Below are 21,941 nucleotides of genomic sequence, written 5' to 3'. Positions count from 1 at the left end.
CCTTGTCTCGTGGGTATTTCTGTCCTATGCCTCAGCTGGCTTTTGTGTTCTATGGAGGGATGGATGTCAACCACTCCTACCCAAGGCAGAGTCACTGTGTCTTGGATAACACTGTGAGCCCCCCAGAGAGCCATGTGCTCTGTTCCCCAGCTCAGCAGCCTGGACTTGTCAGAAGCCCATGGTGGGCAAAGGGTTTGCAGAGCAGCAGCAGGCACATGGGCGCTTAAAACATAGTGGGAATTCAAGCATGGCACACAGGAGTCCAGGAAGGCTCCTGCACAGGCCAACCCTCACAGATGCCCTCTAGGTCACTGGTAGCTGTAGCTCTGCTGTGAGCTCAGCCTTGGTTCTGACCCAGGAGAGACCAGAAACAGTTCAAAACTTACCTCTCTCCCCATTCCCTTTGCACACTGTCACACCATTTCTTCACCACTGCCTTTAGCGCAGCTGACACTTAACATTCTACTGCCTGCCAGCTCTGCTCTACGAAGGAAGTGAAGCCTGTGTCTGTCCTTAAGAAATCAAAGCAGGAAGATCAATATCCCATGTCCTGATGCAGTTATTAAATTGAACCTTTCCTAAACCACCATCTCAGAGTCAGGATAAGCCTCAGGATTAAGCCTTCAGATATCTTGCCCCTTGTAAATACAGAGCAGGACCACAGTCCCCACTTCAGGCCTATCTGGGCTGAGCTACTAAACACACATAGCCTCCTCTGCAGTGCTGCAGCTGCCTGGGGACTTTGCCCCTCGTGCCAGCAGGCTGATGCTCACACTGGCTGTCAGGGGCATCCTGCAAAGCTGTCCTAACCTTTCCATTGCCCTCCCAATGGTGCTTTCCAAGGCACTCAGTGCCTTGCAGCTTGACCACACATCACAGCTGCCTCTGCTCCACTCTCAGGAGGGACTGTTCTTGCATTCAGCCACGTCAGAGCTCCAGTCCCAGAGCAGGTGCCTGACCGAGCTGCTGGGAAAAAGCAGTCTTGCTCACATGATACATATAGTGCCTTTTGAATTTTGGCCAGATCCCCAAAGTCTGAAGCTCTGGAACCTGCACTCTCCAGACAGAGCCAGCTCTGAGAGGCTGTCAGCTCATCTGTCAAAGCTGCACAGCGCACAGGAGGTTAATTGGCTCTCACATGTTACAGGCTTCATGGAAACGGAGACAGCGCAACTCCACGGGATTACAGAAAGTCACTGCAACTGTGACAATAGGGTTTAGGTGTACGGAAGCTCCTGGCCACTGAAGGGCTCTGTCACACACAGCTGCAACATGAATTCCTTCTGCTTTCTGTTGCACCAACAGCAGCGAACAGCTGTGTGACACTGCCCAGGAGCTCCGGGGCACACTGCTGACCAGCACAGGCGTGCATGCTGTGCGGGCAGCGCCAGCCCCAGGCAACCTCTAACGAGCTTCTCATCACCCAGCCTAAGCACTAAAGCACAAAAACTGAGTGCTGCTAAAGCATCCATGCTGGAGGAAAATCCACAAACCACACAACAGGGTCTCCTCCAGTCCTGAAGATGGCACCAAGAGCTGTAGAAAAGGCTCATGCAGCCCACAGCGTGCCACAGCCGCCGCCGGAGCAGCCCCCGGAGCAGCCCCCCGCCGCCGGGCTTAGTGGGGAGCTACACCGAACGAAGAGGAGAATTAGCCTTCCAGACACCTCGCAGAGAACAAATCAGCTGGATGGGGAGAGTGAGTTTAAGCCATGAACTCACTCTCCCACTGTAACTTCAGTCTCTCCAAAGCCCCACCCTGGCTATAAACACCATGATACTTTAAAAGAGTTCCTGGGTTTTTTTTTCTTCATAACCGCTTCCAGAGCAAGCCTCTTGCAGAGGGGCAGAGCAGAGCAAGATGAGGCCCTGGCAAGGAAGCACCAGCATGCCTCTCTTGTCAGGTCTAATTGGATTTTTCAATATGAAGCATCTATTATTATCCTCCTCGGGGGGGGCTGTGGGCAGATGGAAGAGTTTGTTTCTCTACCAGGCATTGAAGACTGGAGATAGAGGGCTAGGGGAGAAAAATAGACCTGTCAGTCCCCTGTTGCTTGCAGCCCAGCTGTTCTAGCCAGTTGTGAAAGGGAGGATGGTTTAGGAGAGTGAGTCCCCCTAAACAGAACAGCTTGCAGAGGCTGAGGATGACACTTCCTGAGAGGCAGGACAGCAGGGCATCAGCCACAGCTGCTGCAAAGGCTCCCAGCCTAAAGCTGCAGGCCAGAGAAGCATGGTCATAAACAGGATAGTGAGCCAGTGCCTTGTCCCTGTGTGGCCCTTTGAGCTAGATTGCTAGCTTGGACATAAAAACAGAGGCAGGAACAGAGAAACTTAGAAAAGTGGAAAAGTACTGGAGTCCAAGTGAGGAGGTGAACATTCCAGGCACAGGCCATAAAGTGGCAGCAATGGATAAGTTAATGTAATTTCCCTTTCTGTCTGGAAGCACAGCTTGGATCCTCCTCTTTGCTGCTTCTGCTGCTGCCTTCCCCTGCCACTGTTTTGGCTGCTGCTTTGCTGCTTCACTGCCTGTCTCCATCCCCATCCTCTCTAAGGTGATATTCTGTGATAGTTTGTTCTGTCTATACCAGTATATTTAAACTGCAAAAAAATACTATTTCATTTTGATGGCCTTCCAAATTCTCTTGGGGGAGGGATCCACTCTAACCCATCACACCCTGCATTTGGGCTCATGAGCCTGTCAGGAGTAGAAAGCCTCTGAAGACTGGAAAACACCAGGCTAGCAAAAAAACATTGCCCAGGCACACGCCTCCCTTTGCAGCTCAGTCACAGCCATTCCCACATCTCTTCATTGCTGTCCCACACCACACATCTCTGGGAAAAACAAAGTCCAGAGATGAGCAGCACTGGCAATGAGCTAACCTGATTACTGCTTCTCCTCCCATCCAGCTGCTTCTTCCTGACCCCTGGGGCAATCCTTGTCCTTCTCAGCCTCTGTAACTACTAGGGCAAAAAAGACTTAAAGATGATTTCAGCTGGGGAGGCACTTTAGAGAGAACAGCTCCAGTGACCTCAACTGCTCCTAGAAGATGGAAAGAGGCTGAGACACCTGGATCTGAGCTTCTTACACTTGGACCTGCAGGTGAAGCAAAGGTACCCAGACAAACCAGAACAGGGTAGCCATAGCCAGGACTGGTGTGTGAAGGAGATGTCCCAGGAAAAGAGAAGCCAGGTGCAGCCAAGCACAGCTCTGGCAGGGAGGCTGTGGCGGAGGTGCCCGACTGCCCTTGCCTTCTCCAGCAGCTCTGGGTTCCAGCGAGCTGGCAGCACCCTCAGAGCGAGGCAGCTCTGCAGGGGCAGTGCCAAAAGCCTGCGGTACCCACTGGCCCCGTGTCTCCCTGCCGGCGCTGCCGCAGAGCCGCGGTGACAGCAGAGGGCACTCGGGCTGCAGGCAGCGAGCCCAGAGCGGCCACAGCCTCGGGCTGCTCCCTGCTCCTCCGGGACACCCACGGCAGCGTCCAGCGCACCCCTGCAAGGTTGGGGTTTCTAGGCCTGTCTCTGATCGCTGCACCCTGCTGCAGCTTCGGCTCCAGTGAGCGTTTTCTCCTCTTGTCCTGTTTGGACATCAGCTGTCATGGTTGCTACGCTGGCCCTAGCCCTTATCCCTGCCAGCTGGGACACTCCATGCAGCTGGGAATACCTGGGACAAGATACTGACAGCACGCTTATCTTGGATGCAGGCAAAGTCCTTTAAGCTGTATCACACTCACCTGAGAGCAGCAAAAGCTTTCTGGACCACAGACCAAGGCCTGCCTTTCATCTTCGACTGGAAGCAGCACAACTCGCCCAGCCCATCCTAGGGCACTGATTTAGGACGGGACGCTCTCAGATCTGTAACGCTCCTTTACAGTCACTCAGATCAGCAACATTCCTTTCCTTGCAGAGCACCTTCTCACCTTAATCCAGCCCACAGCAACCAGAAGATATGCACCCAGAGCAGCAGGGCTCTCTGCAAAGCCATCCACCCTGTGCCTGGGCACAAGGAGCCACTTCACTACCTTCCTTGCATGTGAAGCTCAGCAGCCCCACAAGCAGGCAGGACTCCAAGCTCTGCCCTTGGCTCACCTTCCTGTCGGGCACTGGGAGCAGCTCATTAACCACAACACAATCAGTGCTCCCAGAAAGAAGAGAGGCAGCTCTAAGGTCCAGGCGCTCACTGGGCCGTTGGAGGGCGAGGGAACACTTCTAACGGCAGCAGAAGCAGGAGCCCCGAGCTAACCAGGGAGGGAGCAAGCTTTAGCAACAAGATGCTTCCCTCCGGACAAGCTGCAGATGGAGGTACCACGCTCAGGAGAACCAGGGGAAGGGAACATGCTGTGAACTTCTCTGCGGGCCAGGGCAGAGGGGAGCCTGCTTAGTAGGACAGGCTGTATGGGCACTCACAGGCAAGCACACCAAAAGGTGCATGTGCCTGTGGCTTTATCTACTCCAGTGCCTGCCCACAGCCGTGCAGAGCACTGCAGAAACCACCACTTTGGCCTCTGTGCACCGCCAGGACCAGGGTGTCCTCAGACACTGACCACTACAGGGAACTGGCCCAGCCTCTCCTGGCATCACACGAGACCCACCTCCGGAGGGCACTGCCACAGCCTGCACAATGCTTCCTTTCGGTGTCCATAGCTCTCTTCCACACTTATGCCCAAGGGTGCCGGAGAGGAGAGCTCCGAGCATCAAGGCTCCCTGCCCTGCGGGACGAGGCTGGTTCTCGTGAGCGTGAAGCTGCTTCTCCTAGGAAGGGCAGGAGATGGGGGTAGAGGAAAGAGGATATCAGAGCTGCTCGCAGTCCTTCCAAAAGGTCCTGCAGTCCAGCCCACTTCACGCCGTGCAGCTCCACTCATTAATACTGCCCCACGAAGCATTGCAAAGCCAAGCAGATAAAATCCTGATTCAGATATGAGTAATGACTCTGCATTTTTTTGTAAATTAAACCTAATCTTGTGTTGACTGTGCTGTACAAGGAGAAATAATGAAACAGATTAAGATGAGATCTTGTTCACTCTTGCTGAACAAAAGCCAATTAATTGCCAACAGGATTATTGTGAAGTCTCTTTTCTTAGACAAATACAAGCAGATAGTCTGGGTGCTGGTGGAGCAGCCTTGCTTCCTGGAGTGGTAACTGCCTGGACAGAGCAGTACAATGCAAGGGCTCAGTTACCACATGGAGACTCCTGCCTTGGTTTTCCCCAGTCCCTCTTGCCAGTTTACACACAGCAGACAGAAGCCTTAAAACCAACACACAATGCCCCCCCAGCCACACAACCCAGGCTTGCCTGCTCCAAGACCCCTTTTCCTTTCTCTGGCAATTGCCTCCCCATCTTTACATTGCTCCTGATACAGATTCATGAAACTTTTTTGGCTCTGACAGTTTTACCACCTGTAAATCCATTCCTACAGCCATTTACCACACTGAGACCTTTCTCCTGTCATCCAAGCTAAAGCTCTGTTGCAGTCTCTCTGGTGCTCTGCTGTGGGCCAGGCAAGTAGCAATCTGCCTGCCACGATGACAAGCTTCTTCTCATCTGTCCTGTTCCTAACATAAACCAGAAACTGGAGTGGGACAAAAAAACAGGGCTTGTAGGAAAAGCACTCAGAGTCTTTGCTCTCCTAGGGAAATGAGGAATGACTTGGCAGAAAGACTGGCTCTGGGATGCCATCAAAGGCTGCAGCACTGCAAGGCACATCAGCTGGGTTCATTCACCACCATTTGAGAGCCCTAAGCTACCAGAGGCCTGCGAGACACAAGGGAAGATGCAGCAGATCTGGCACTGAAGGGCGATGCTACATCACAAAAACAGTTGGCATGGAGAGACAAATCCGATTTGTATCTGGGAAGATTCAGGGTGGGAACAGAACACCAAGACGGCTGGAAAAAGGGGCACAGCTGTGCTGAACTCACTGCTCCACCCCAGCAGTGGAGTGAAGCTAAGATGCACCCTACCCTGCCAGGTCCTGACAGCCTCCACTTCTCCAACAGCACTGACAGCTCTGCACATCCCACCAGGGAAGGAGTCTGTAACAGCCAGAAATGAAAGGAATTGAGTGAATCTGTGGACAATTTACTTGGAGAAAATACTTCTTACTTTCACAACAGGTTAAAAAAAAAAAGAAGTAAAATTAAACCCTGTCAAAGCCTGCAGCGTTCACACTGACAGACAAAAAATGACTTAGCAGAGAAAAAATGGGCAGGAAAAGAGATTTTCTTTGCCTGCATTGCCAGGGGAATTAAACCTTGTTTTTTCCCCGTCTCCACCAAGTGGAATAATCCAATATATTAAAGCTAATGTGCTTCTTGTATTTATTGCTGTGTATTTGACCTAACAGAGTTTTATTCCTACATTAAGAATAAAACCATTCCGGAAGGCAAGCTGCAAAGCTCTAGATCAATTACTACCCTCTCCAACAGCTGAAAAGTGAGTTATTTCTTGTAAAAGGGGAAAAAGAGGAGAAAATAATAATAAAACTACCCCCCTCCTTCCCCCTTGTGCACAGAGTTCTGCACTGCAGATCTGGTGTAGTTAGGCAATATTGAGTTTGGTTTCTAAGCAACATTTAAAAATCTCAGGCAGCAGCCCCATCCTGCCTTCTCAGACACCTGCACAGTCACCCACCAGCAGTGGAAAACAGCAGAGAGACAGCTCTGTGTCCTCAGGGACCACATCAGGTTTGGGTGCACCCGGTGACAGGATGCAAACCACTCCAGACAGGCAGCTCATGCTGGTAAGCAAACAGAACCACAGGCATAAAGCCAAGGCAGATGGCACTCGAGTGTGAGGGGGCAGGTGGATGTGTGCAGGGGAATCACTCACTGATCCAAACCCACTGACAGACACGAGCATGCTTCTCGTACCCAGGCTCGGGGCAGGCTCGCAGCTATGCCAGGCACAGGATGCCACCCTGTCTGGAGCAGGTTTGGATCAGCACATGCCAGTTGACCCTTCTTTCTTGCAAGGTCCTGGGGTAGTTAGCTGGCTCACCTGGTTCTGGGGAGCCCCAGAAGCAATACCACTTCCTGGATAACACCAGTGGGATATCTGAGCTGAGATCACTCAAATCATCTTTTCACAGAGAGCACAGGACGCTAATACTTGCTGCTGGCCCTCTGCCACTCTTTCTCATGGCATAGGCTACACCATCGGGGCAAGGTGTGCTGCAAAGGGATCATGGTACATGTGAAGAAGCAGAGGACTGCCTTCTTTCCTGAAGACTGTAACGTGGCAAAGCAGACAAGCCACAGGAAAGGCCACTGGCTTTGTGGCACTGAGTGTGGCAGCTCAAAGAAACCAGAAGCTGCTGCACTTAGTTTGACAGAGTCCTTACAGCTGAGGAAATGCTGCTCGTGGGCAGTTTTGAAGAGCAGTGCTTCTGCTCTTTGCACAGAGTTTGGGGTTTGGCATGGATGGAAAAACACAGCAGGCAAAGCTGCAAAGCAAGATCTTTACTAAAGAGCAAAAGCAAGGAAGCAGCACTTCCTGCTCTGTATCTAGGCAGTGCTTGCTCCAGCAGTGAGGACTCTCATACACCTGCGTGCCTCTCAACTATCAGAGTCCATTACCTTCCATGAACCATTATCCCTATTTTAGCACAGGAGGCCTCCAAGTACAGCCAGGAATTCCAAGCACACAGCCTCGTTTCCTGAGCCACTTCTCCTCCCCAGCCCAGCCTCTCTCACAGCCTCCAGCACAGCATGTGGCCATGTGGAACAAGTTTGGACACCACCAGCATACATTGAGAGAAGGTATTTCAGCTGTTATGATGGCAGCAAGACAAAGCTGTTCCTCTAAGTGGACAGGGCCATCTTAGGAATTTTACCCTCCCTTATGCTCTTCTGATACAGCAGAGCTGAAGGCAACTGGAGTAGAAATTACTACCAATTGCTGTGCATGCACGAGTTCCAGTTACATTTAGCTGCAACCTCCAGCTCAAGTGCAGCCAGTAAATGTGGACAAACCAGTCTTTTTAGCACCTTCCTGCAAGGGCTTTTTGCTGCTGCTGCTGCCTTTTTCTAAGCCTCCAATAACTGTTTTGCACATGCAGGCCTAGCTCTCACTTGCCTGGGAATGTTTAAATTATTGATCAGGACAAGAGCTCTCCCTTCATACATACTCCATCTAATCCTTTCATTTACTGTGCTTTTTGCCTGCATGCAAAATGAATGACATTTCATCTCATTTCCAAGCCCCAGTGTCAAGCTCTACCTCCCTCAATAACAATATTCTGTCTGGTGGGAATCCACACAAGCTTTCCTCCCTGAGCACACCACTGCTGCATGTCTGTGTGGCAGAAGGTAGCTGAAAAGGTTGTTACAGCCAGCAGGTAGAGAAACAGGCAAGAAGTACCTCAGGATGCCTGGGGAGTGTTTGCCACAAGGTAAAAAAAAGGGGTCACGGTGCCTCTTGTCAGAGTGGTGCAGTGCTGGGTGGTGGCAGCTGTCCTGATGACTCTGGAAGCCTGTCCTGCCGAGCCCCTGGATGTCAGTGCAGCCAGCGAACACCCCTGAGCCAAGAACTGCCAGGCTCCAGCCGCACGCTCTGGGTCTCCTCCCTTGTGGGTTACACTCGTCCAGCAATGCTTCAACCTTCCCCTGCACATGCGTGAGGAGCAGCTGCCTGCAGAGACCTTTGAACTGCCTGACTAATTTAACCATGCCCCTTTCCCCATCTCCACACACTGCAGCCTGGCCAGACAGCTAACCTGCCTCTCCAGAGAGCACTGGAGGTAATGGAGAGACAGAGGTGCTGCTGTTCTCCTAATGACTTGTGTACTCCAACCTAAAACCCCAGCCATGCTTTTCCATGCTGCTTTCAGACCCTTCCTTTGCGCTTGCTCCTTCATAAATCTAAGGATCTTGGCTAGGAGGAGGCAGGAACAGCCACGGTGGGAGCAATTCCTGGCCAGATGAACTGCTTGCCTGCCTTTGGACCATGTCTAATTAAGTTTCATGCCTCCATTCACTTTGTTCCTCTGGTCTTCCAAAAGTCTTCAGGAGGGTCTCCTGGCAACTCGAGTCCTGCTGAGTGGTGCACCTTACAAAGAGGCATGCAGATCTTGCACACCAAGCACAACTGAGAGCAGACAGAGCACAGCACAGCGGTTGTAATGCACAACAGCCTGAGCATCCTGGCAGAGACCCATACAAAGAGCCATGCTGCCTTCTCTCTGCCCATGGTGTCCTAGGGAGGGCCTTCTCCCAGCTCTAGCTGACTGCTCTGCTTACAAAAGCAATGCCAGAGGAGCTGTGATCCATCACTCCCCTCTGGGTCCCGCCTTCCCCCTGTCCCGAGCCTGCCAGGCTCCCACAGAAAGCTTGTCTTCATCGACATGCAGAGTAGCAATTCCCTGGCTCATCCACACTGGTGATCAGAAGTCGGGAGCTGGCCTCAGAGATCACAAAGCTCAGTTAATTACCTGACACTTTCACAGTCCCACCTGAAAACAGACCTTGGAGAAATTACCCCAAGCGTATCTTTAAATCACAAGATAAAGGTGAACAGAAAACAGGAGATGGCCTGTGAAAAGCAAGAGGCAAAGCTTTGTGCAGCACTCTAGGGCTCAAGAACAAGAGGAATAAAAGAGCAAAACTCCAGTGAGAAGCAGACTCTGTGAGCCCCTTGGGTGTGCAGGACTGTGAGCAGCTGTGTTAGCCCCAGAACAGACAGGACAAACTGGCCACCAGAGCCCATCATGCACAGTCAATGGGAATGGGACCCAGGTTTTGTCTGATAACCAAGGTGTGACAGTGCTACAGGCACAGATACACACATCACAGCCTTGACCAAAAAACATCCAAGGGTACTAGCCCAAAGGCCTGAGTATTTGGGGACTGCTAGCCTCAGAAGGGGCCTAGTCCAGGCCAGGCTGCTGGACTCCTTCTCAGCAGAGTCAAAAGGGCTTTTGGAGCATCCCACTGTAGTCTTTTCATCCCTTCAGAGCCAAGGAAGAAACCAGGTGATAGATATCAAGGACAGCTTCGATGCAAGACCAGACACCATCAGTCAGTCACATCATGAGGCAATTGACACAGAGTCCACAGAGACATTCATTTGCCCCCTGGAACTCTTTTAATCACAGCTCTGAAGACTGTTTAATGACAGGGACGTTTCTTTACGCTGTCTTTCCTAGGAATTAATTCTAGCGGCTTCATTATAAAGAATAAATAACAAAGGCATCATGGCAAAGGACTCCTTGGAAGTCCAGAGGGACAAACTTCCTGCTGCTAAAGAGATCCCAAGGTAAAAAAAAAAGGGGGGGGAGGAGGAAAGAAAAAAGTGTAATGCTTCTGAGGAGAGTAAATAATGAACAGGAAATCCTTTCCCCAGCACTAAGTCAGTGGAGTTCCATGAATAATTCACAGCTGCTAAGGGGAAGAAATGACCAGAAATGCTTTCCTGCCTCCTGGGCCCTCCTGCCAGGGCTAGCACACAGCTGAGCAGAGTTCTTCCCTAGAAGAGAAAAAAGGGCTCCAGAGCATTCCTGCACACACCTCTGTGCTGCTGGATTCAACGTGCTGGCTCTGCACAGTGTCCCTGCACTGCTCTTGAACATGTCACTTCGTCTGCCACGTCCCAAATGTGCTCTTACAGACCATGAGATGCTCCTATGGCCTGGTCCTGCCTAGAGCAAGCACAAGGGGAGACAAAGGCACCCAACGGCACGGAGTGCACCGAGGGACCAGGGCAGATGGCTTACTGCTGACACTTCCTCCACTGTGCTCCAGGCACCTCCTGTCCCCAGCTCAGCCTGCTCTTTTTAGTGGGAGCTGCCACCCTGTCAGACAGGACCGGCTCCGTTTACCAAGCTGCATCACTCCCTGGTTTCTACTTAACAAGTAACAACACACTGTCCTCTGCAGCCTCTTCCATTCCCACAGCTCCGAGGGCTTTGAGCTCCCCAGTCAGAGCAAATGGTAATCTAACGACAGTGCTCCTTCGAGGTAAGAGAAGGGTGTTAAGAGCTCCCCTCAGACCCTGCTGCCATGCATCCATCTCAAGATGGTACTAGGAGCTGGGAGGGTAACACAAAACAGCTGTGCAGACACATTTTGGTTCCTTGGTCTTCTCCAAATTGTGACCAAATCTGAATTCTCTCTAATTATGACTTGAAATTAAGTTTCCTCTATAAATGCTGTGAATGGCTTTTGTAGTTTCCTCCACTGGCACCAACTAGAGCTCCTCACTGCTTTGATGAGAGGTAAGAGGAAGCTTTGCAAGTCCTGGGGATGAGATTCACCAAAGCCCACAGATGTCAGCTGACAACAGTGTTCTCTCCTGGAAACTCCCAGAAGAGCCTGGCTTCATGTTCCTCACTTTAGCATAGGTGCCTACAGCTCACACCCCCCAGAACTGAAAATCACAGCGATGCTCTGGCACAGCAAAAGCGAGCACTATCAGAGCTGTGTACATGCTTTTGCAGTTGCACAGGAGCATAGCACATAGGGCCTTGTGGTTTGTTCCTGCTCCTGGCACCCTTGGCCACTCACAGCCTCTCAGCACACGCCAGTACCTGCCATCAGGCTCTAAGTGGCTGGTGCCCCAGGCAGGCAGTGCCTCGCCTGCCCCTGTCACCACTGTCCACTTTCTCCTGGAATGACTGCAGGCAAATCCAGCCCTCCCGTTGCCACAGATCAGAGCACTGAGACCCCGGACAGACAGCAGGCAATTGGGCTCTTCTGGAGCCCAGCTGCTAGGGTCAGCCCAGCCCCTGTGCCATGGCAGGCATCAGCCTTTCAAAACAAACGATCGACTGTGCAAAGCAGCTTCCACGGGGAAGGGGGAAATGAATTCCTCCCTGATCCCCCTCCTGAGCTCAGCTTATCCCTGAAGCATGAGATTCAATTACCCTTATCATTATTGTAGCTTGCTTCGCTAGAAATGTTATTAGCGGTGATGAAATTATCCAGCCCTGTTTTACACTGGGGAGGCAGGAGCAGGCTCCTCACCTCAGCTGCCAGCAAGCAGGAGGCAGGAGCTCCCCTCGGCAGAAGGGGAAAGGCTCCTCTCCAGTGCCACAGCAGCTCCCACACAAAGGCAGGCTCGGGACGATGCCCTAAATTTATGTGACCCTCATCTGGACAGAAATCTCCAGCTGAGAACCATAAGCACACAAACCTCAGTCCTCCTGAACCGCATCCTCACCCACGCTGCGACCTCCAGGGCTTTGTGGCATCACAGTGCAAAGATGCAGCTACTGGCAGCACGATTCCCAGCCCCAGCCCCTTTCTCAGCCCTAAGCAGGACTATTCCAAATTGTACTGCTTGAAATGAGCCTCCTTTATCAGTGCCAAAAGTGAACCTTGCCCTGTAACTGTGCCGGGTAGAACTCCAGCTACGTCACCTAGGTATATAGAGGCAACAGGAGAGGTTTCTGGCCTAGGTGACCACGACCTTTGCCATGGAGCACTGGCAGCACACATGCCCCAAGAAAAGTCAAGCAGGCTTTTGTTCCTGGAGATCAGGAAGTGGTCTGGAAGCAGGCAGCCATAGAGCTTTGCTCTCCAAAAGCACCGGGTAGCCAGACTGGCCACACTAGGAGAGGAGAAAATCAGGATCTGAGCACGCAGGACCACAAGGACCTGGAGAGTCATCCACTAGGCAGAGGGACAGGAAAGGGAGGGCACAGCCTGCTTTCCAGGGCTGCTCACCAGACATTAAACATACTAAATAAAGAGCAGAGGTACTCACAAGCAATGCAGCAGGTTAGCCTCAAGCACATCAAACTTGGAGTTGCCCCAGACCAGCTTCACCCCTGTCCAGTTATAGACCAAGTTCCACCTGAGTATCATCTGCTTGCAGGCCACCAAGGTCCAGAGCCAGGCCACAGAGGCTCTCAGCAGCAGTCTCACCCCAGCTGTAGGACACAGGCACCACACTGCTCCCTGCCTGGTCTCGGGGGATGCCTGGGTGCATGGCACAGGCAGACCTGAACAGAAGCTCCCCCAGGACTTGCAAACCAAGATCAGTGTGTCAGAACCAGCACGTCTAGTAACTGAGGAGGAAATCAAGCCAGAGCTATCAGGGAGACAATTAAGCTTGAACCAAACCAGTCCCTCTCACCATGCCCTTCAGGGTCTTGTTAGGTTGTGGTTTAAGCAGAGCTGGAAGCAGCCTCGTCCCAGCTTGGAAGAAGCAAGCCAGGTACCAACAGTGCAAGGGAGAGCTCAGGTGTGTTTGAGGTGCCCTGGTATAATGGGAGCAGACCTGTGTGAGGAGAAAGGACAGCTGTGGTCTGCAGGTACCCGCAGCTGGGCATGGGCAGGCTGACAGGCTGCTCTGTGGGCTGGGGCATCAGGCAAAGGCAGAGGTAGGACAGCAAGGAAACAGAAGGGGAATAAAAGAGCAGGAGCACAGCACGGATGGACATGAGGAGAGCATGGCTCCTGGCAGAGACCTTGCGGGTGCATGGGCACAGCCACCCACTCCAGAGCTGGAGCAGAACCAGGCACAAGGCTGCCCGTGCCAAGCTGTGGGTACCAAGATCAGAATCACAGAACCTTAGAGGTTAGAAGGGACCTCCAGACATCATCCAGCCCAACCCCCCCTCCCAAGGCAGGGTCACCCAGGGTAGTTCACACAGGAACACACCCAGGTGGGCTTTGAAAGTCTCCAGATGAGGAGACTCCACAACCTCCCTGAGCAGCCTGTTCCAGAGCTCTGTTGCCCTCACTGTAAAGAAGTTTCTCCTCATGTTGAGGTGCAGCCCTCTATGTACTCATTGGTGATGTTTCTAAGACTATGCATAAGGTGTTGCCCTCAAAGATGGCGTGGAGCAGAGCAGTGGAAGCAGGCAGGCACCCAGCACACAGGCCCCTGGTCAGCCTAAGCATCGCTGGGGTGCTCGGGTCCAGCTGTCCCAGCACTTGTGACCAGGGTGTTGTGACTGTGTGTGCAGACAAAATCAGTCGAGAAGAGCAGCTTGTCGGGCACCCTGTGGTGGGGGAGGTCTGCATTTCATTTCCTCGAGCTCTGGCTTCTCTCTGCACACACAGCATCCCCTGAAGGGGCTTCCCCTTCTCCAGCCAGCTCCAACTCCTCCTCAGCATCTTCTCCCTTTGGAGCAAGTTTTAAATTCATCACTGTTTTTAAGAAAGCACTTAAAGAACAAAGCAGAACTGATAGCTAAATTAAACCTGCTGAGAGTGTCTGTTTAATTGAAAATGCCATCTGTAATTTAAATGTCAGAGCTGGGATGGTTATTAAAACCCTTCTTGATTACTGTGCCTCATTTCACAGTTTCAAAACAGACAAGAAAAGGCTGCAAATGGGCCATATAACACAGCAGCACCACACCATTAATAAGCCTCTCCACAACACACCAGTGGGGGCCAGGCCAGCCCAGGCCTGCCCCACAGCCATTACTCCTTCTGTCCTTGTCCACCATGGCCAGGCTGCCCCTTGTCTCTGCCTAGCATCAGCCTGCCAGAAGGACAGCAGATCCTCTTCTCTCTTGCAGGCTGCAGAGCAGAGCAGCTGGGAAATTCATTCATCTCTTCCAGAACCTGCAGGCAGGAAACCTCCTGAATGCTGGACAGAGTTGGGCCCCCTCCTGAAGTCCAGCTGCAGACCGGAGAGGCAGCTGTCAGTGTCCTTGCACTGGCCCTGTGCAGCTGGCAGGTGTCTGCTGCTTGCTGCCTCCTCCCCACTCCTGCCTTCAGCAAACTCACTGGCGCCCACAGATGTTGCCCTGTTGTCACCTGCCACCCGCCCGTGGTTTTGCTCTCTGCCCTGGGGGGGAGAGGAGGTGGCTGGTGGAGAGGGAGGAAAAGGGACAAGCTCCTGATCATATCAAGGTCACAGAAAACAGAGCTTTCTCCTGATCCCGGGCAGGTTACTACCAGCTCTGGTGCAGAGGAAAGAAGAAAACAAATCAGCAGCTGCTGAAGTAGCAGCACCAAAGGCAGGTTTGCATTAAACAAGCACCATCCATCATTCTCAGACTACAGTTAATAAACCATGGGGCCTCAGTAAATTACAGCAGGAGCCAGAGGAGCATGCAGGCCACAATAAGCAGGTGCTGCAAGTCATCCCCTGCCTACTGCCCCCCTCACAAAATCATTTTGATTGGAAAAGACCTTTAAGATCATTGAGTCAAACCATTCTCTAATGCTACGTAGTCTGGTACTAAACCATGTCCTTCAGCACCACATCTCTGTGCCTTTTAAGCGCTCCCAGGGAGCAGCAAGCAGCCCAACTGCTTTCTGCCAAGGAGGAGGAGAGCTGGCTTCACAGATGCCCAGACAAATCCATCACCAACCCCGGGTATGACAGTACAGCTACCTTCTTGGCCACTGGTCAGGCTATCCCCAGCCAGCAGGGCATCTGCATGCCACAAAGACCTCCTTTTCCTGTGTGGGTACTGTGTGCAGTGGTGAGGCCTGTAAAATTAATCAGTACTGCAGTGGGATCACAACTAATTAGTCATTAATGGTCATTGTGAGAGTTGAAGGAGACTGTAATGAGTATCTGGCCACAGCACTATTGCCAGCTGCCTCGTTGCATCTCTCCTGCTTGCTCACTTCACCATTAGGTTTAGTCTGGGGTGGTGGGGAGGGGTGAAATCCATCAGTTCTCTAACCTCAGGAGCAGAAAGAGAACAGGGAGCAGGCAAACCAGTGCCAAAAGAGCTGTGTGCCAGCTCTGGATTGCCCACCACAACCTGCTGCATCCAGCTGCAGCAAGCACAGACCAGCAGTGCAGAAAAGCACTCGATGAGGTTTTGAACTTAATTTCCTCCACCCCAAACCTTGACCCTCCTGGTTGTCTTTTTAGTTTTATCCCTTAGCTTCACAGTGTAAAGAACATGAAAAGAAGTAAGCAGGAAATCAGAAAATGCATCCAGAGAGGAACTAAGACAAAGGGTAATTAACGTTGCCCCCCAGCTACCCCTGAGAAGCCCACTGCAGTTAGGCGGCAGAGCACTCTGCCCTGCGCCCAGCAAAGGCTGAGCGCAGACTGCTGCTACAGAAAGCCCCGCCCACGTTACAAAAGGCAGTAATTAAACCCATAATAAGCTGCAATAATTAATGAAACTTTAAAACAGCATCTTCAGGCTGTGATGTTAGAAATGGTAATTTTAAAAGACAAACTTAACAGGACACTATAAAAGGAGAAAGAGATCACTGGGGAAGGCTGTGCTGGCAGCTAGTGCCGGGAGCTGATCTCATCCACCAGTGACTTGCCAAGCGCCAGGGACAGCCAAAGCCGGGAGCTTGGCACACTGGGCTCACCAAAACAGGCAGAGGGCACCTTGGAAAGGTCATGCTTGAGCACCTTGAACAGCTCCACGCCAGCAGAGCCCCAGCCCCAGCATCTCGAATACAGAGTCCCACAAGTGCTTACAAAACAAGCAAGCAGAGTTCGGGAAGGCACTCGGGAGCAATCTCTCTGTATCAGAGCTCAGTGGGGGAGTTCAAGACCTTAAGAGAGCCTGTCTTAACTCGGAGCATCTGCAGACAGCTACACTGCTTAGCAGAAAAGGACTGTCAGAGAGAAAGGAGGAACTTCCTCTGCATGCTGATCTCTATCCTTCCCATGCTCACATACTTGACCTGCGTTTTGGGGACTGTGTCTGGTGGCAACCTGTAACCTGCAGTGAGCACTCGTGGATTTAATGAGCAGGGTTCACAAACTCAGTCTGGACTAGGAGCATGCCAAGTGTTTCCAAGACATGTAGAGCCTTTTGGCTCTGGTATCTCTAGGTGTGTTGCACATTACCTTAAGGCAGGGAGGTAGCTCAGCATCACAAAAGCTACCACATACAGAGGATTCACCTGAAAATACCTGGGCTGAAGATGTAACTTCCCTTCTGCTGAAGCAGCAAATTCTGCCTTCTGTGGCACACAGCAATTAATGAATCTGTAGGAAAATGGGCATGGGGGAAAAAACAAACTCTTGTCCTTTTCTATGCAATTCTTGAGTCACTGCTTTATAAAATACATTTCTTTTGTTCTGGTAACTAAGTCCTTTCCCTTTAGGTGGGCAGACTCTGGAGGGCTGTAGCCATAAAACTGCAGAATTCTTTCTGCATCAGCTATTCCATGCAAGATTAAATTAGGGCAGTCATTAACACTCCAGAATAATTGTCTCCTCCTTTCCAAGAAGTAGTGGCATGCACTGAAAGTAGAATAGATTCCATTAATTAGGGTCAGGATAGAAGTCTGCAAGTTTTCCTAACTTGGCTTAGAGATAAGAAAGGCTCATTTCCAGCTGTAATGCTGAGCATTCCCCTCTCCTGGCACGCAGTAACCCCGAGGAAGTGCATTCTTCCTGGAGGCTTTGAGAGGCAAGCTTGATGTGGAGAGTGTGTCTGAGTGCCCTGGCATCAGTCCAAGGAAGCACTCACAAGCCTGATTCACTGTAATCACAGGTATGTCCCACAGACATACCCTAGCATTATTTTAAGATTCACTTCTAACATTTGTGAGTAGCAAAATGCTGAACTAAATGCTCAGAAGAGGGATAAATGGTAGGGTCTGCAGCCAGAGAAACTGCAGCACGAGGAAGGTTGTTGAAGGCTACCCACGAGGCAGCACCAGAGCCAATGACTGGCACACAAATCTGCCTCCTCCAAGAGCCCACCAGACCCAGTGGCTGCCCTAGCAGAGAAGCATCTCCTTCCTTATCATCATCTCTCATGTGAAGGGAGAAAGGTCTGGCTGACCAGAAGAGCAGTCACACCCCAAGCTTCACTACAAGCCACCCCCATACAGCAATTGCCTCCTGAATCCCAGCCCTCTCAGCACTCAGCTTCCCTAAACACAGCAGCACAGCAGGACCACTGGGCCAGTGGCACACAACAGGTACCAGGTATCTGGGGGCAACAGAGAGGTCTACAGCACTGACAAGAGTGTATTTACCTGAACACACTTAAGACTGAAGGACCTGGATTTCTACCAGCAGTTCTCCCAGAGTCATGTCTTGCAGAGCTCAGTAAAAATGGCTCTGGAGTCACAACTCCTGCTTCAGCCCACCAGGGCACAGAAAACATTTCTCCTCTTACCCTGCCACCATCAGATTGCCTCTGCAGGTCAGCAGGCTGCTGCTGCAAACCCACCTTGCTTCACCTGCAGCACTTCAAACACTGCCTCAGATGCATGGTCCCACCCCCTGACCAGAGCACCGGGACCACCTCAACCAGCCCAGCATCCTCACAAAGCCTTCACTGCATGTTCCAAGGCAGAACTAGAAATGCAAACCCGTTAAGTCTTACCAGAGTGAGAGCCTAGATGGCAAGAAGTGTCAGATTCAGGAGTCTCAAACACCATGTCTTGTATCAATAACCAGGACTTTTGGTGTTATATTTGGAAGATGCACTCTTCACAGCCTGGTCCCAGCAGCATAGATGAGTTCCTCCTGAAGTACTTTCAGCGTCCTGCTGCGCACTGTATACATCACAATCGCTTTTATTCTGACTTTGGAGAGGAGCCTTGCTGCTCAGGGAACATCTCTCTAACAATCCCAAAGAAGCACCCTAAGGATTTTCCACTCTGCACCTGAGCATGTGTTCACATGCTGGATTCATTACACCTCCCGGAGCGGAGCATGGAGCCTGTTTAAGAACACTTACAAATATGCATGCACCTGATCGACTGGAGGGACTCAGCTGGGCTCGAAGAGGTCCATGCTTATGGATTTACAGGCTCTTCTCTAGTTGTCCCTAAGGGATGGGCTAGGGAAGGAGGAAGACAAAATGAGGACCTGGAGCTACAGGGGAACTGAGCACATTACAGATGCTCCTGAACTCAGGAGAAGCATCAGGCTTCCAGAGGGTGTGGAATAAGCAGCGTGAAGATAGGAACAAGGCTGATTCTCAGGCACAGAGGGGTCCACACTCCTGCAATGGACACGGCCCGAGTGTGCAAGGCTGTTCCTTCTACCTCCCCAGCAGCTCTGGGCAAAGGCACTGACAAAACCACATCCTAACTCTGCCACCAAACAAGCCACATAATTAGCAGAACACTTCTGTACTTCTAGGTCTTCTTGTACTTTGTTTTAATTAGGTACTCTGCTGCTGACTGGGGAAAGCAGAGTGACAGCCCTGAGAGCAAGAAACAAGCCACAGTTACACACAAAGGCACTCCCATCCTGACCCTTTTTTCAAAGGGAAGAGAGGATTTTGTCTCAGTAGTCTCAGCCCTGCTACTCCAAGGGGAATTGCCCAGTCTTGCTCCTGCTTCCTTCCAAGTGCCTCTCCCATGTTCCCTGAGCAGCTCACCAAAGACAGGTCAGCGCCAAGAGAAAGCTCCAGAGTCATATGGCATGACCAGCAAGAGAGACCTTCTCTTTCAGATTAGAAGCTGACTGGGCCATTGCTGTCCTCCTCTCCTTCTTGGAACACATCCACCTGCTTTCCCCTGCTGAAAGGGAGCAGGCAGGAGGCGAGGAGACACCCTAGGTGTGCAGCAGCTCTACCTTCTGGGATGCTCCCTGCAGCGAGATCCTTGGCCTGCACAGCAGACCTGGACCTTTGGGATGGAGCATTTTGAAATTCCTGCAGAAATTACATTACCTTTCCTTCTGATCTGTGCTTTATGTTCTTGCACCTCAAACTCACATTTTCTTCCCTTCCCAATTTCCCTGAGATGCTGAAGTTTCTAATTAAGTGGAAAGGCTTTTTATTCCTTACAACTCTCCAGTTATGAATAATGATACTGGCTCCTAAGTGAAAATTGTCTTTCTATTTAAATTCTGTAACTTTGGGTGGGTAAATGGGGGGGAAAAAGCAAGCATGAAGCAGTGGCCCTTGGGTCATTTGCAACTTATTAATTTCAAGCAGAGCTCTTAGCTAGCTTATTAACACTGAGTTTACTGCAGAGGAATTTAATGGCTAGGATATTAATTACCTTGCAGGCTTTCATATATAAAAATGGTTTATTTTGGTGTTACAAAGCAGCAGTAGTGAGGGGATCATTCACCAGCCTCAGCTCTGGGCTGTGCTGGCCCTGGCAAGGCTGGGTCTAGCGGCAGTCAGATGGGGGTGCTCTGAGCCCTCAGTCTGGCACTGTGTCCAAGCAGAACACCCTGTGACAGTAAATTCCTTGGAAGGGCTGATTCCTGGTGCCTCTTCCCAAAAGGATGCATCCTGTGAGAAACCCACAGCTCCCAGACTTGGTCTGTCTCTGGCAGTGCCTCCTGCCTCTGATGAGGGTCCCTCTGGACTCTCCGCAGCAGAACACTGCAGACGCACGCTGGTCAGGGACAAACCTAGGGCAGACACCTCTCGACCGCCCTTGGACGCCAGCTGTGCGCTAGGAGTGAGCCCTCAGGGGACGCAGCCACTGCTGCATCTTCTGCCCACACCAGGCCCCGTTCCAGAGGGTCCCGGTGCTTGTATGGGTGAGCATTAGCAGCTCCAGAGGCAGCCGCGGAGCACTGTTGAGTGCCAGCCTACTTTGGCCGTACCTGCTGCCATCAATCCGCCGTGCCTCCCGTCCCTGTCCCACCTGCCACCGCCGCGTTAAATCCTAGCCCGCGGCCGTCTCTGCGGAGCGCAGCTCACTCGACGGACTCCAAGTGGAAGCAAATAAACCACAACAGCGCTTTACAGGCACTGCTCAGTGCTCTGCAGTGATACAGAGCTATGATGGGGCTTGTTCTGCTGTTTTCTCTTGAGGGAGGGTTCCCCCTGCTTTGGGATGTGAAACAGGAGCAGTCATTTGCACGGCTGTTAGAGCAACCTGGCCCCTTACAAACAGGGCTGCTGCCAAGTGACCACTTCCATGGCTGCACTCGCTGTGCAAGCCAGCCACCCTCCTACACACTCATTAAGAGAGCTGCTGAGCACAAGTAGAACCCCCAACAGATGCCGGTGGGGGAAGTTAACCTACCAAATGAATTGTATATGCAACCAAAACACTGGAGAAGAAATGCAGACTCCATGCTAAACTGTCAGCACAAGTGAGGGTGTTCGCAGCTGCCCCTCTTCACCGAAGCCATGGCTATTTGCTTGGTGCTTTTCACAGGGCACAAGCACCTGCTAAAAGGGGGCGAGACAGGCACCATCCCTCCTGCTTCTCTCTGACACAGAGCACAGGGCTATCAGCAGAGGAAAGGAGCACAAGGTGGAGACTGCGAGACAAATTATTCCAAGCAAAGGAGGATGCATTAAGAGCACAACGTTCGAGATAAAATGCCAGAAGCAAAGGCAGCAGAGAAATCATCTACCTGTACCAAGGTCTTTGTCTGAACAAGCTCTGTGGCGGCACCAGAGGGGACACCTCAAACACCACACACTGCTTGCAGTGTTTGTTCACTCAAGGCTGAAGCAGAACCATCGCAGCACAAAGAGGTGGCTAAAGACACGTGGGCAAAGGGGAAAAAAGCAACCCACAACCCCGAACTCACAGATGTGGTTCCAGCTGTGTGCTGGCATGAACTGTACACTATGAGTGTATAAGCAAGGGCAGGTCTCCTCCCAGGGCTGCACCTCTTTTTGCAGGTAATAAAGCAGGGAGAGGAGGAGAGGAGAGGAGAGGAGAGGAGGTAGAGCAGCATCACACCCACAGTCTGCATTTAGGAGCAAGGACAACAGTGGAAAAACCTGTGAGAACTCACAGCACAAGGAACAGCCTCTGGAGCAGTAAAATGAATGCAGAGGAGAAAGACAGGTTAAAATCATGTTTCCCTCCTTTTCTTTATTCAGTTTTTAAACCCTGCTAATTCCTCCCCTTCTAAAATAAAAACCATTCTTTTATCTGCTCAGCTCTTCAAAGAAGTTAAAGGATTTGGCATCTTCTCTGCCCTTTGTACCTCCTTCAGATGCATTTGTTGAATATGGAGGAGCACTCCTTTTATATTCCCAGCTCAAAAGGATCAAAACAAGGAGCTGGGGACTGGTGTCTGAATTGTTACTAGGGCAGAAACCCAGAAGCACTGATTCGAATCTGATCCTGCCTCTTCTCTCTCAGATACTCCTTAGCTCCTTCAGCCCTGT

This window comes from Pogoniulus pusillus, chromosome 36, assembly GCF_015220805.1.
Source record: "Pogoniulus pusillus isolate bPogPus1 chromosome 36, bPogPus1.pri, whole genome shotgun sequence".
Taxonomy (NCBI): domain Eukaryota; kingdom Metazoa; phylum Chordata; class Aves; order Piciformes; family Lybiidae; genus Pogoniulus; species Pogoniulus pusillus.
The sequence above is the reverse complement of the archived record's forward strand: the minus strand, read 5'-3'. Positions refer to the sequence as shown.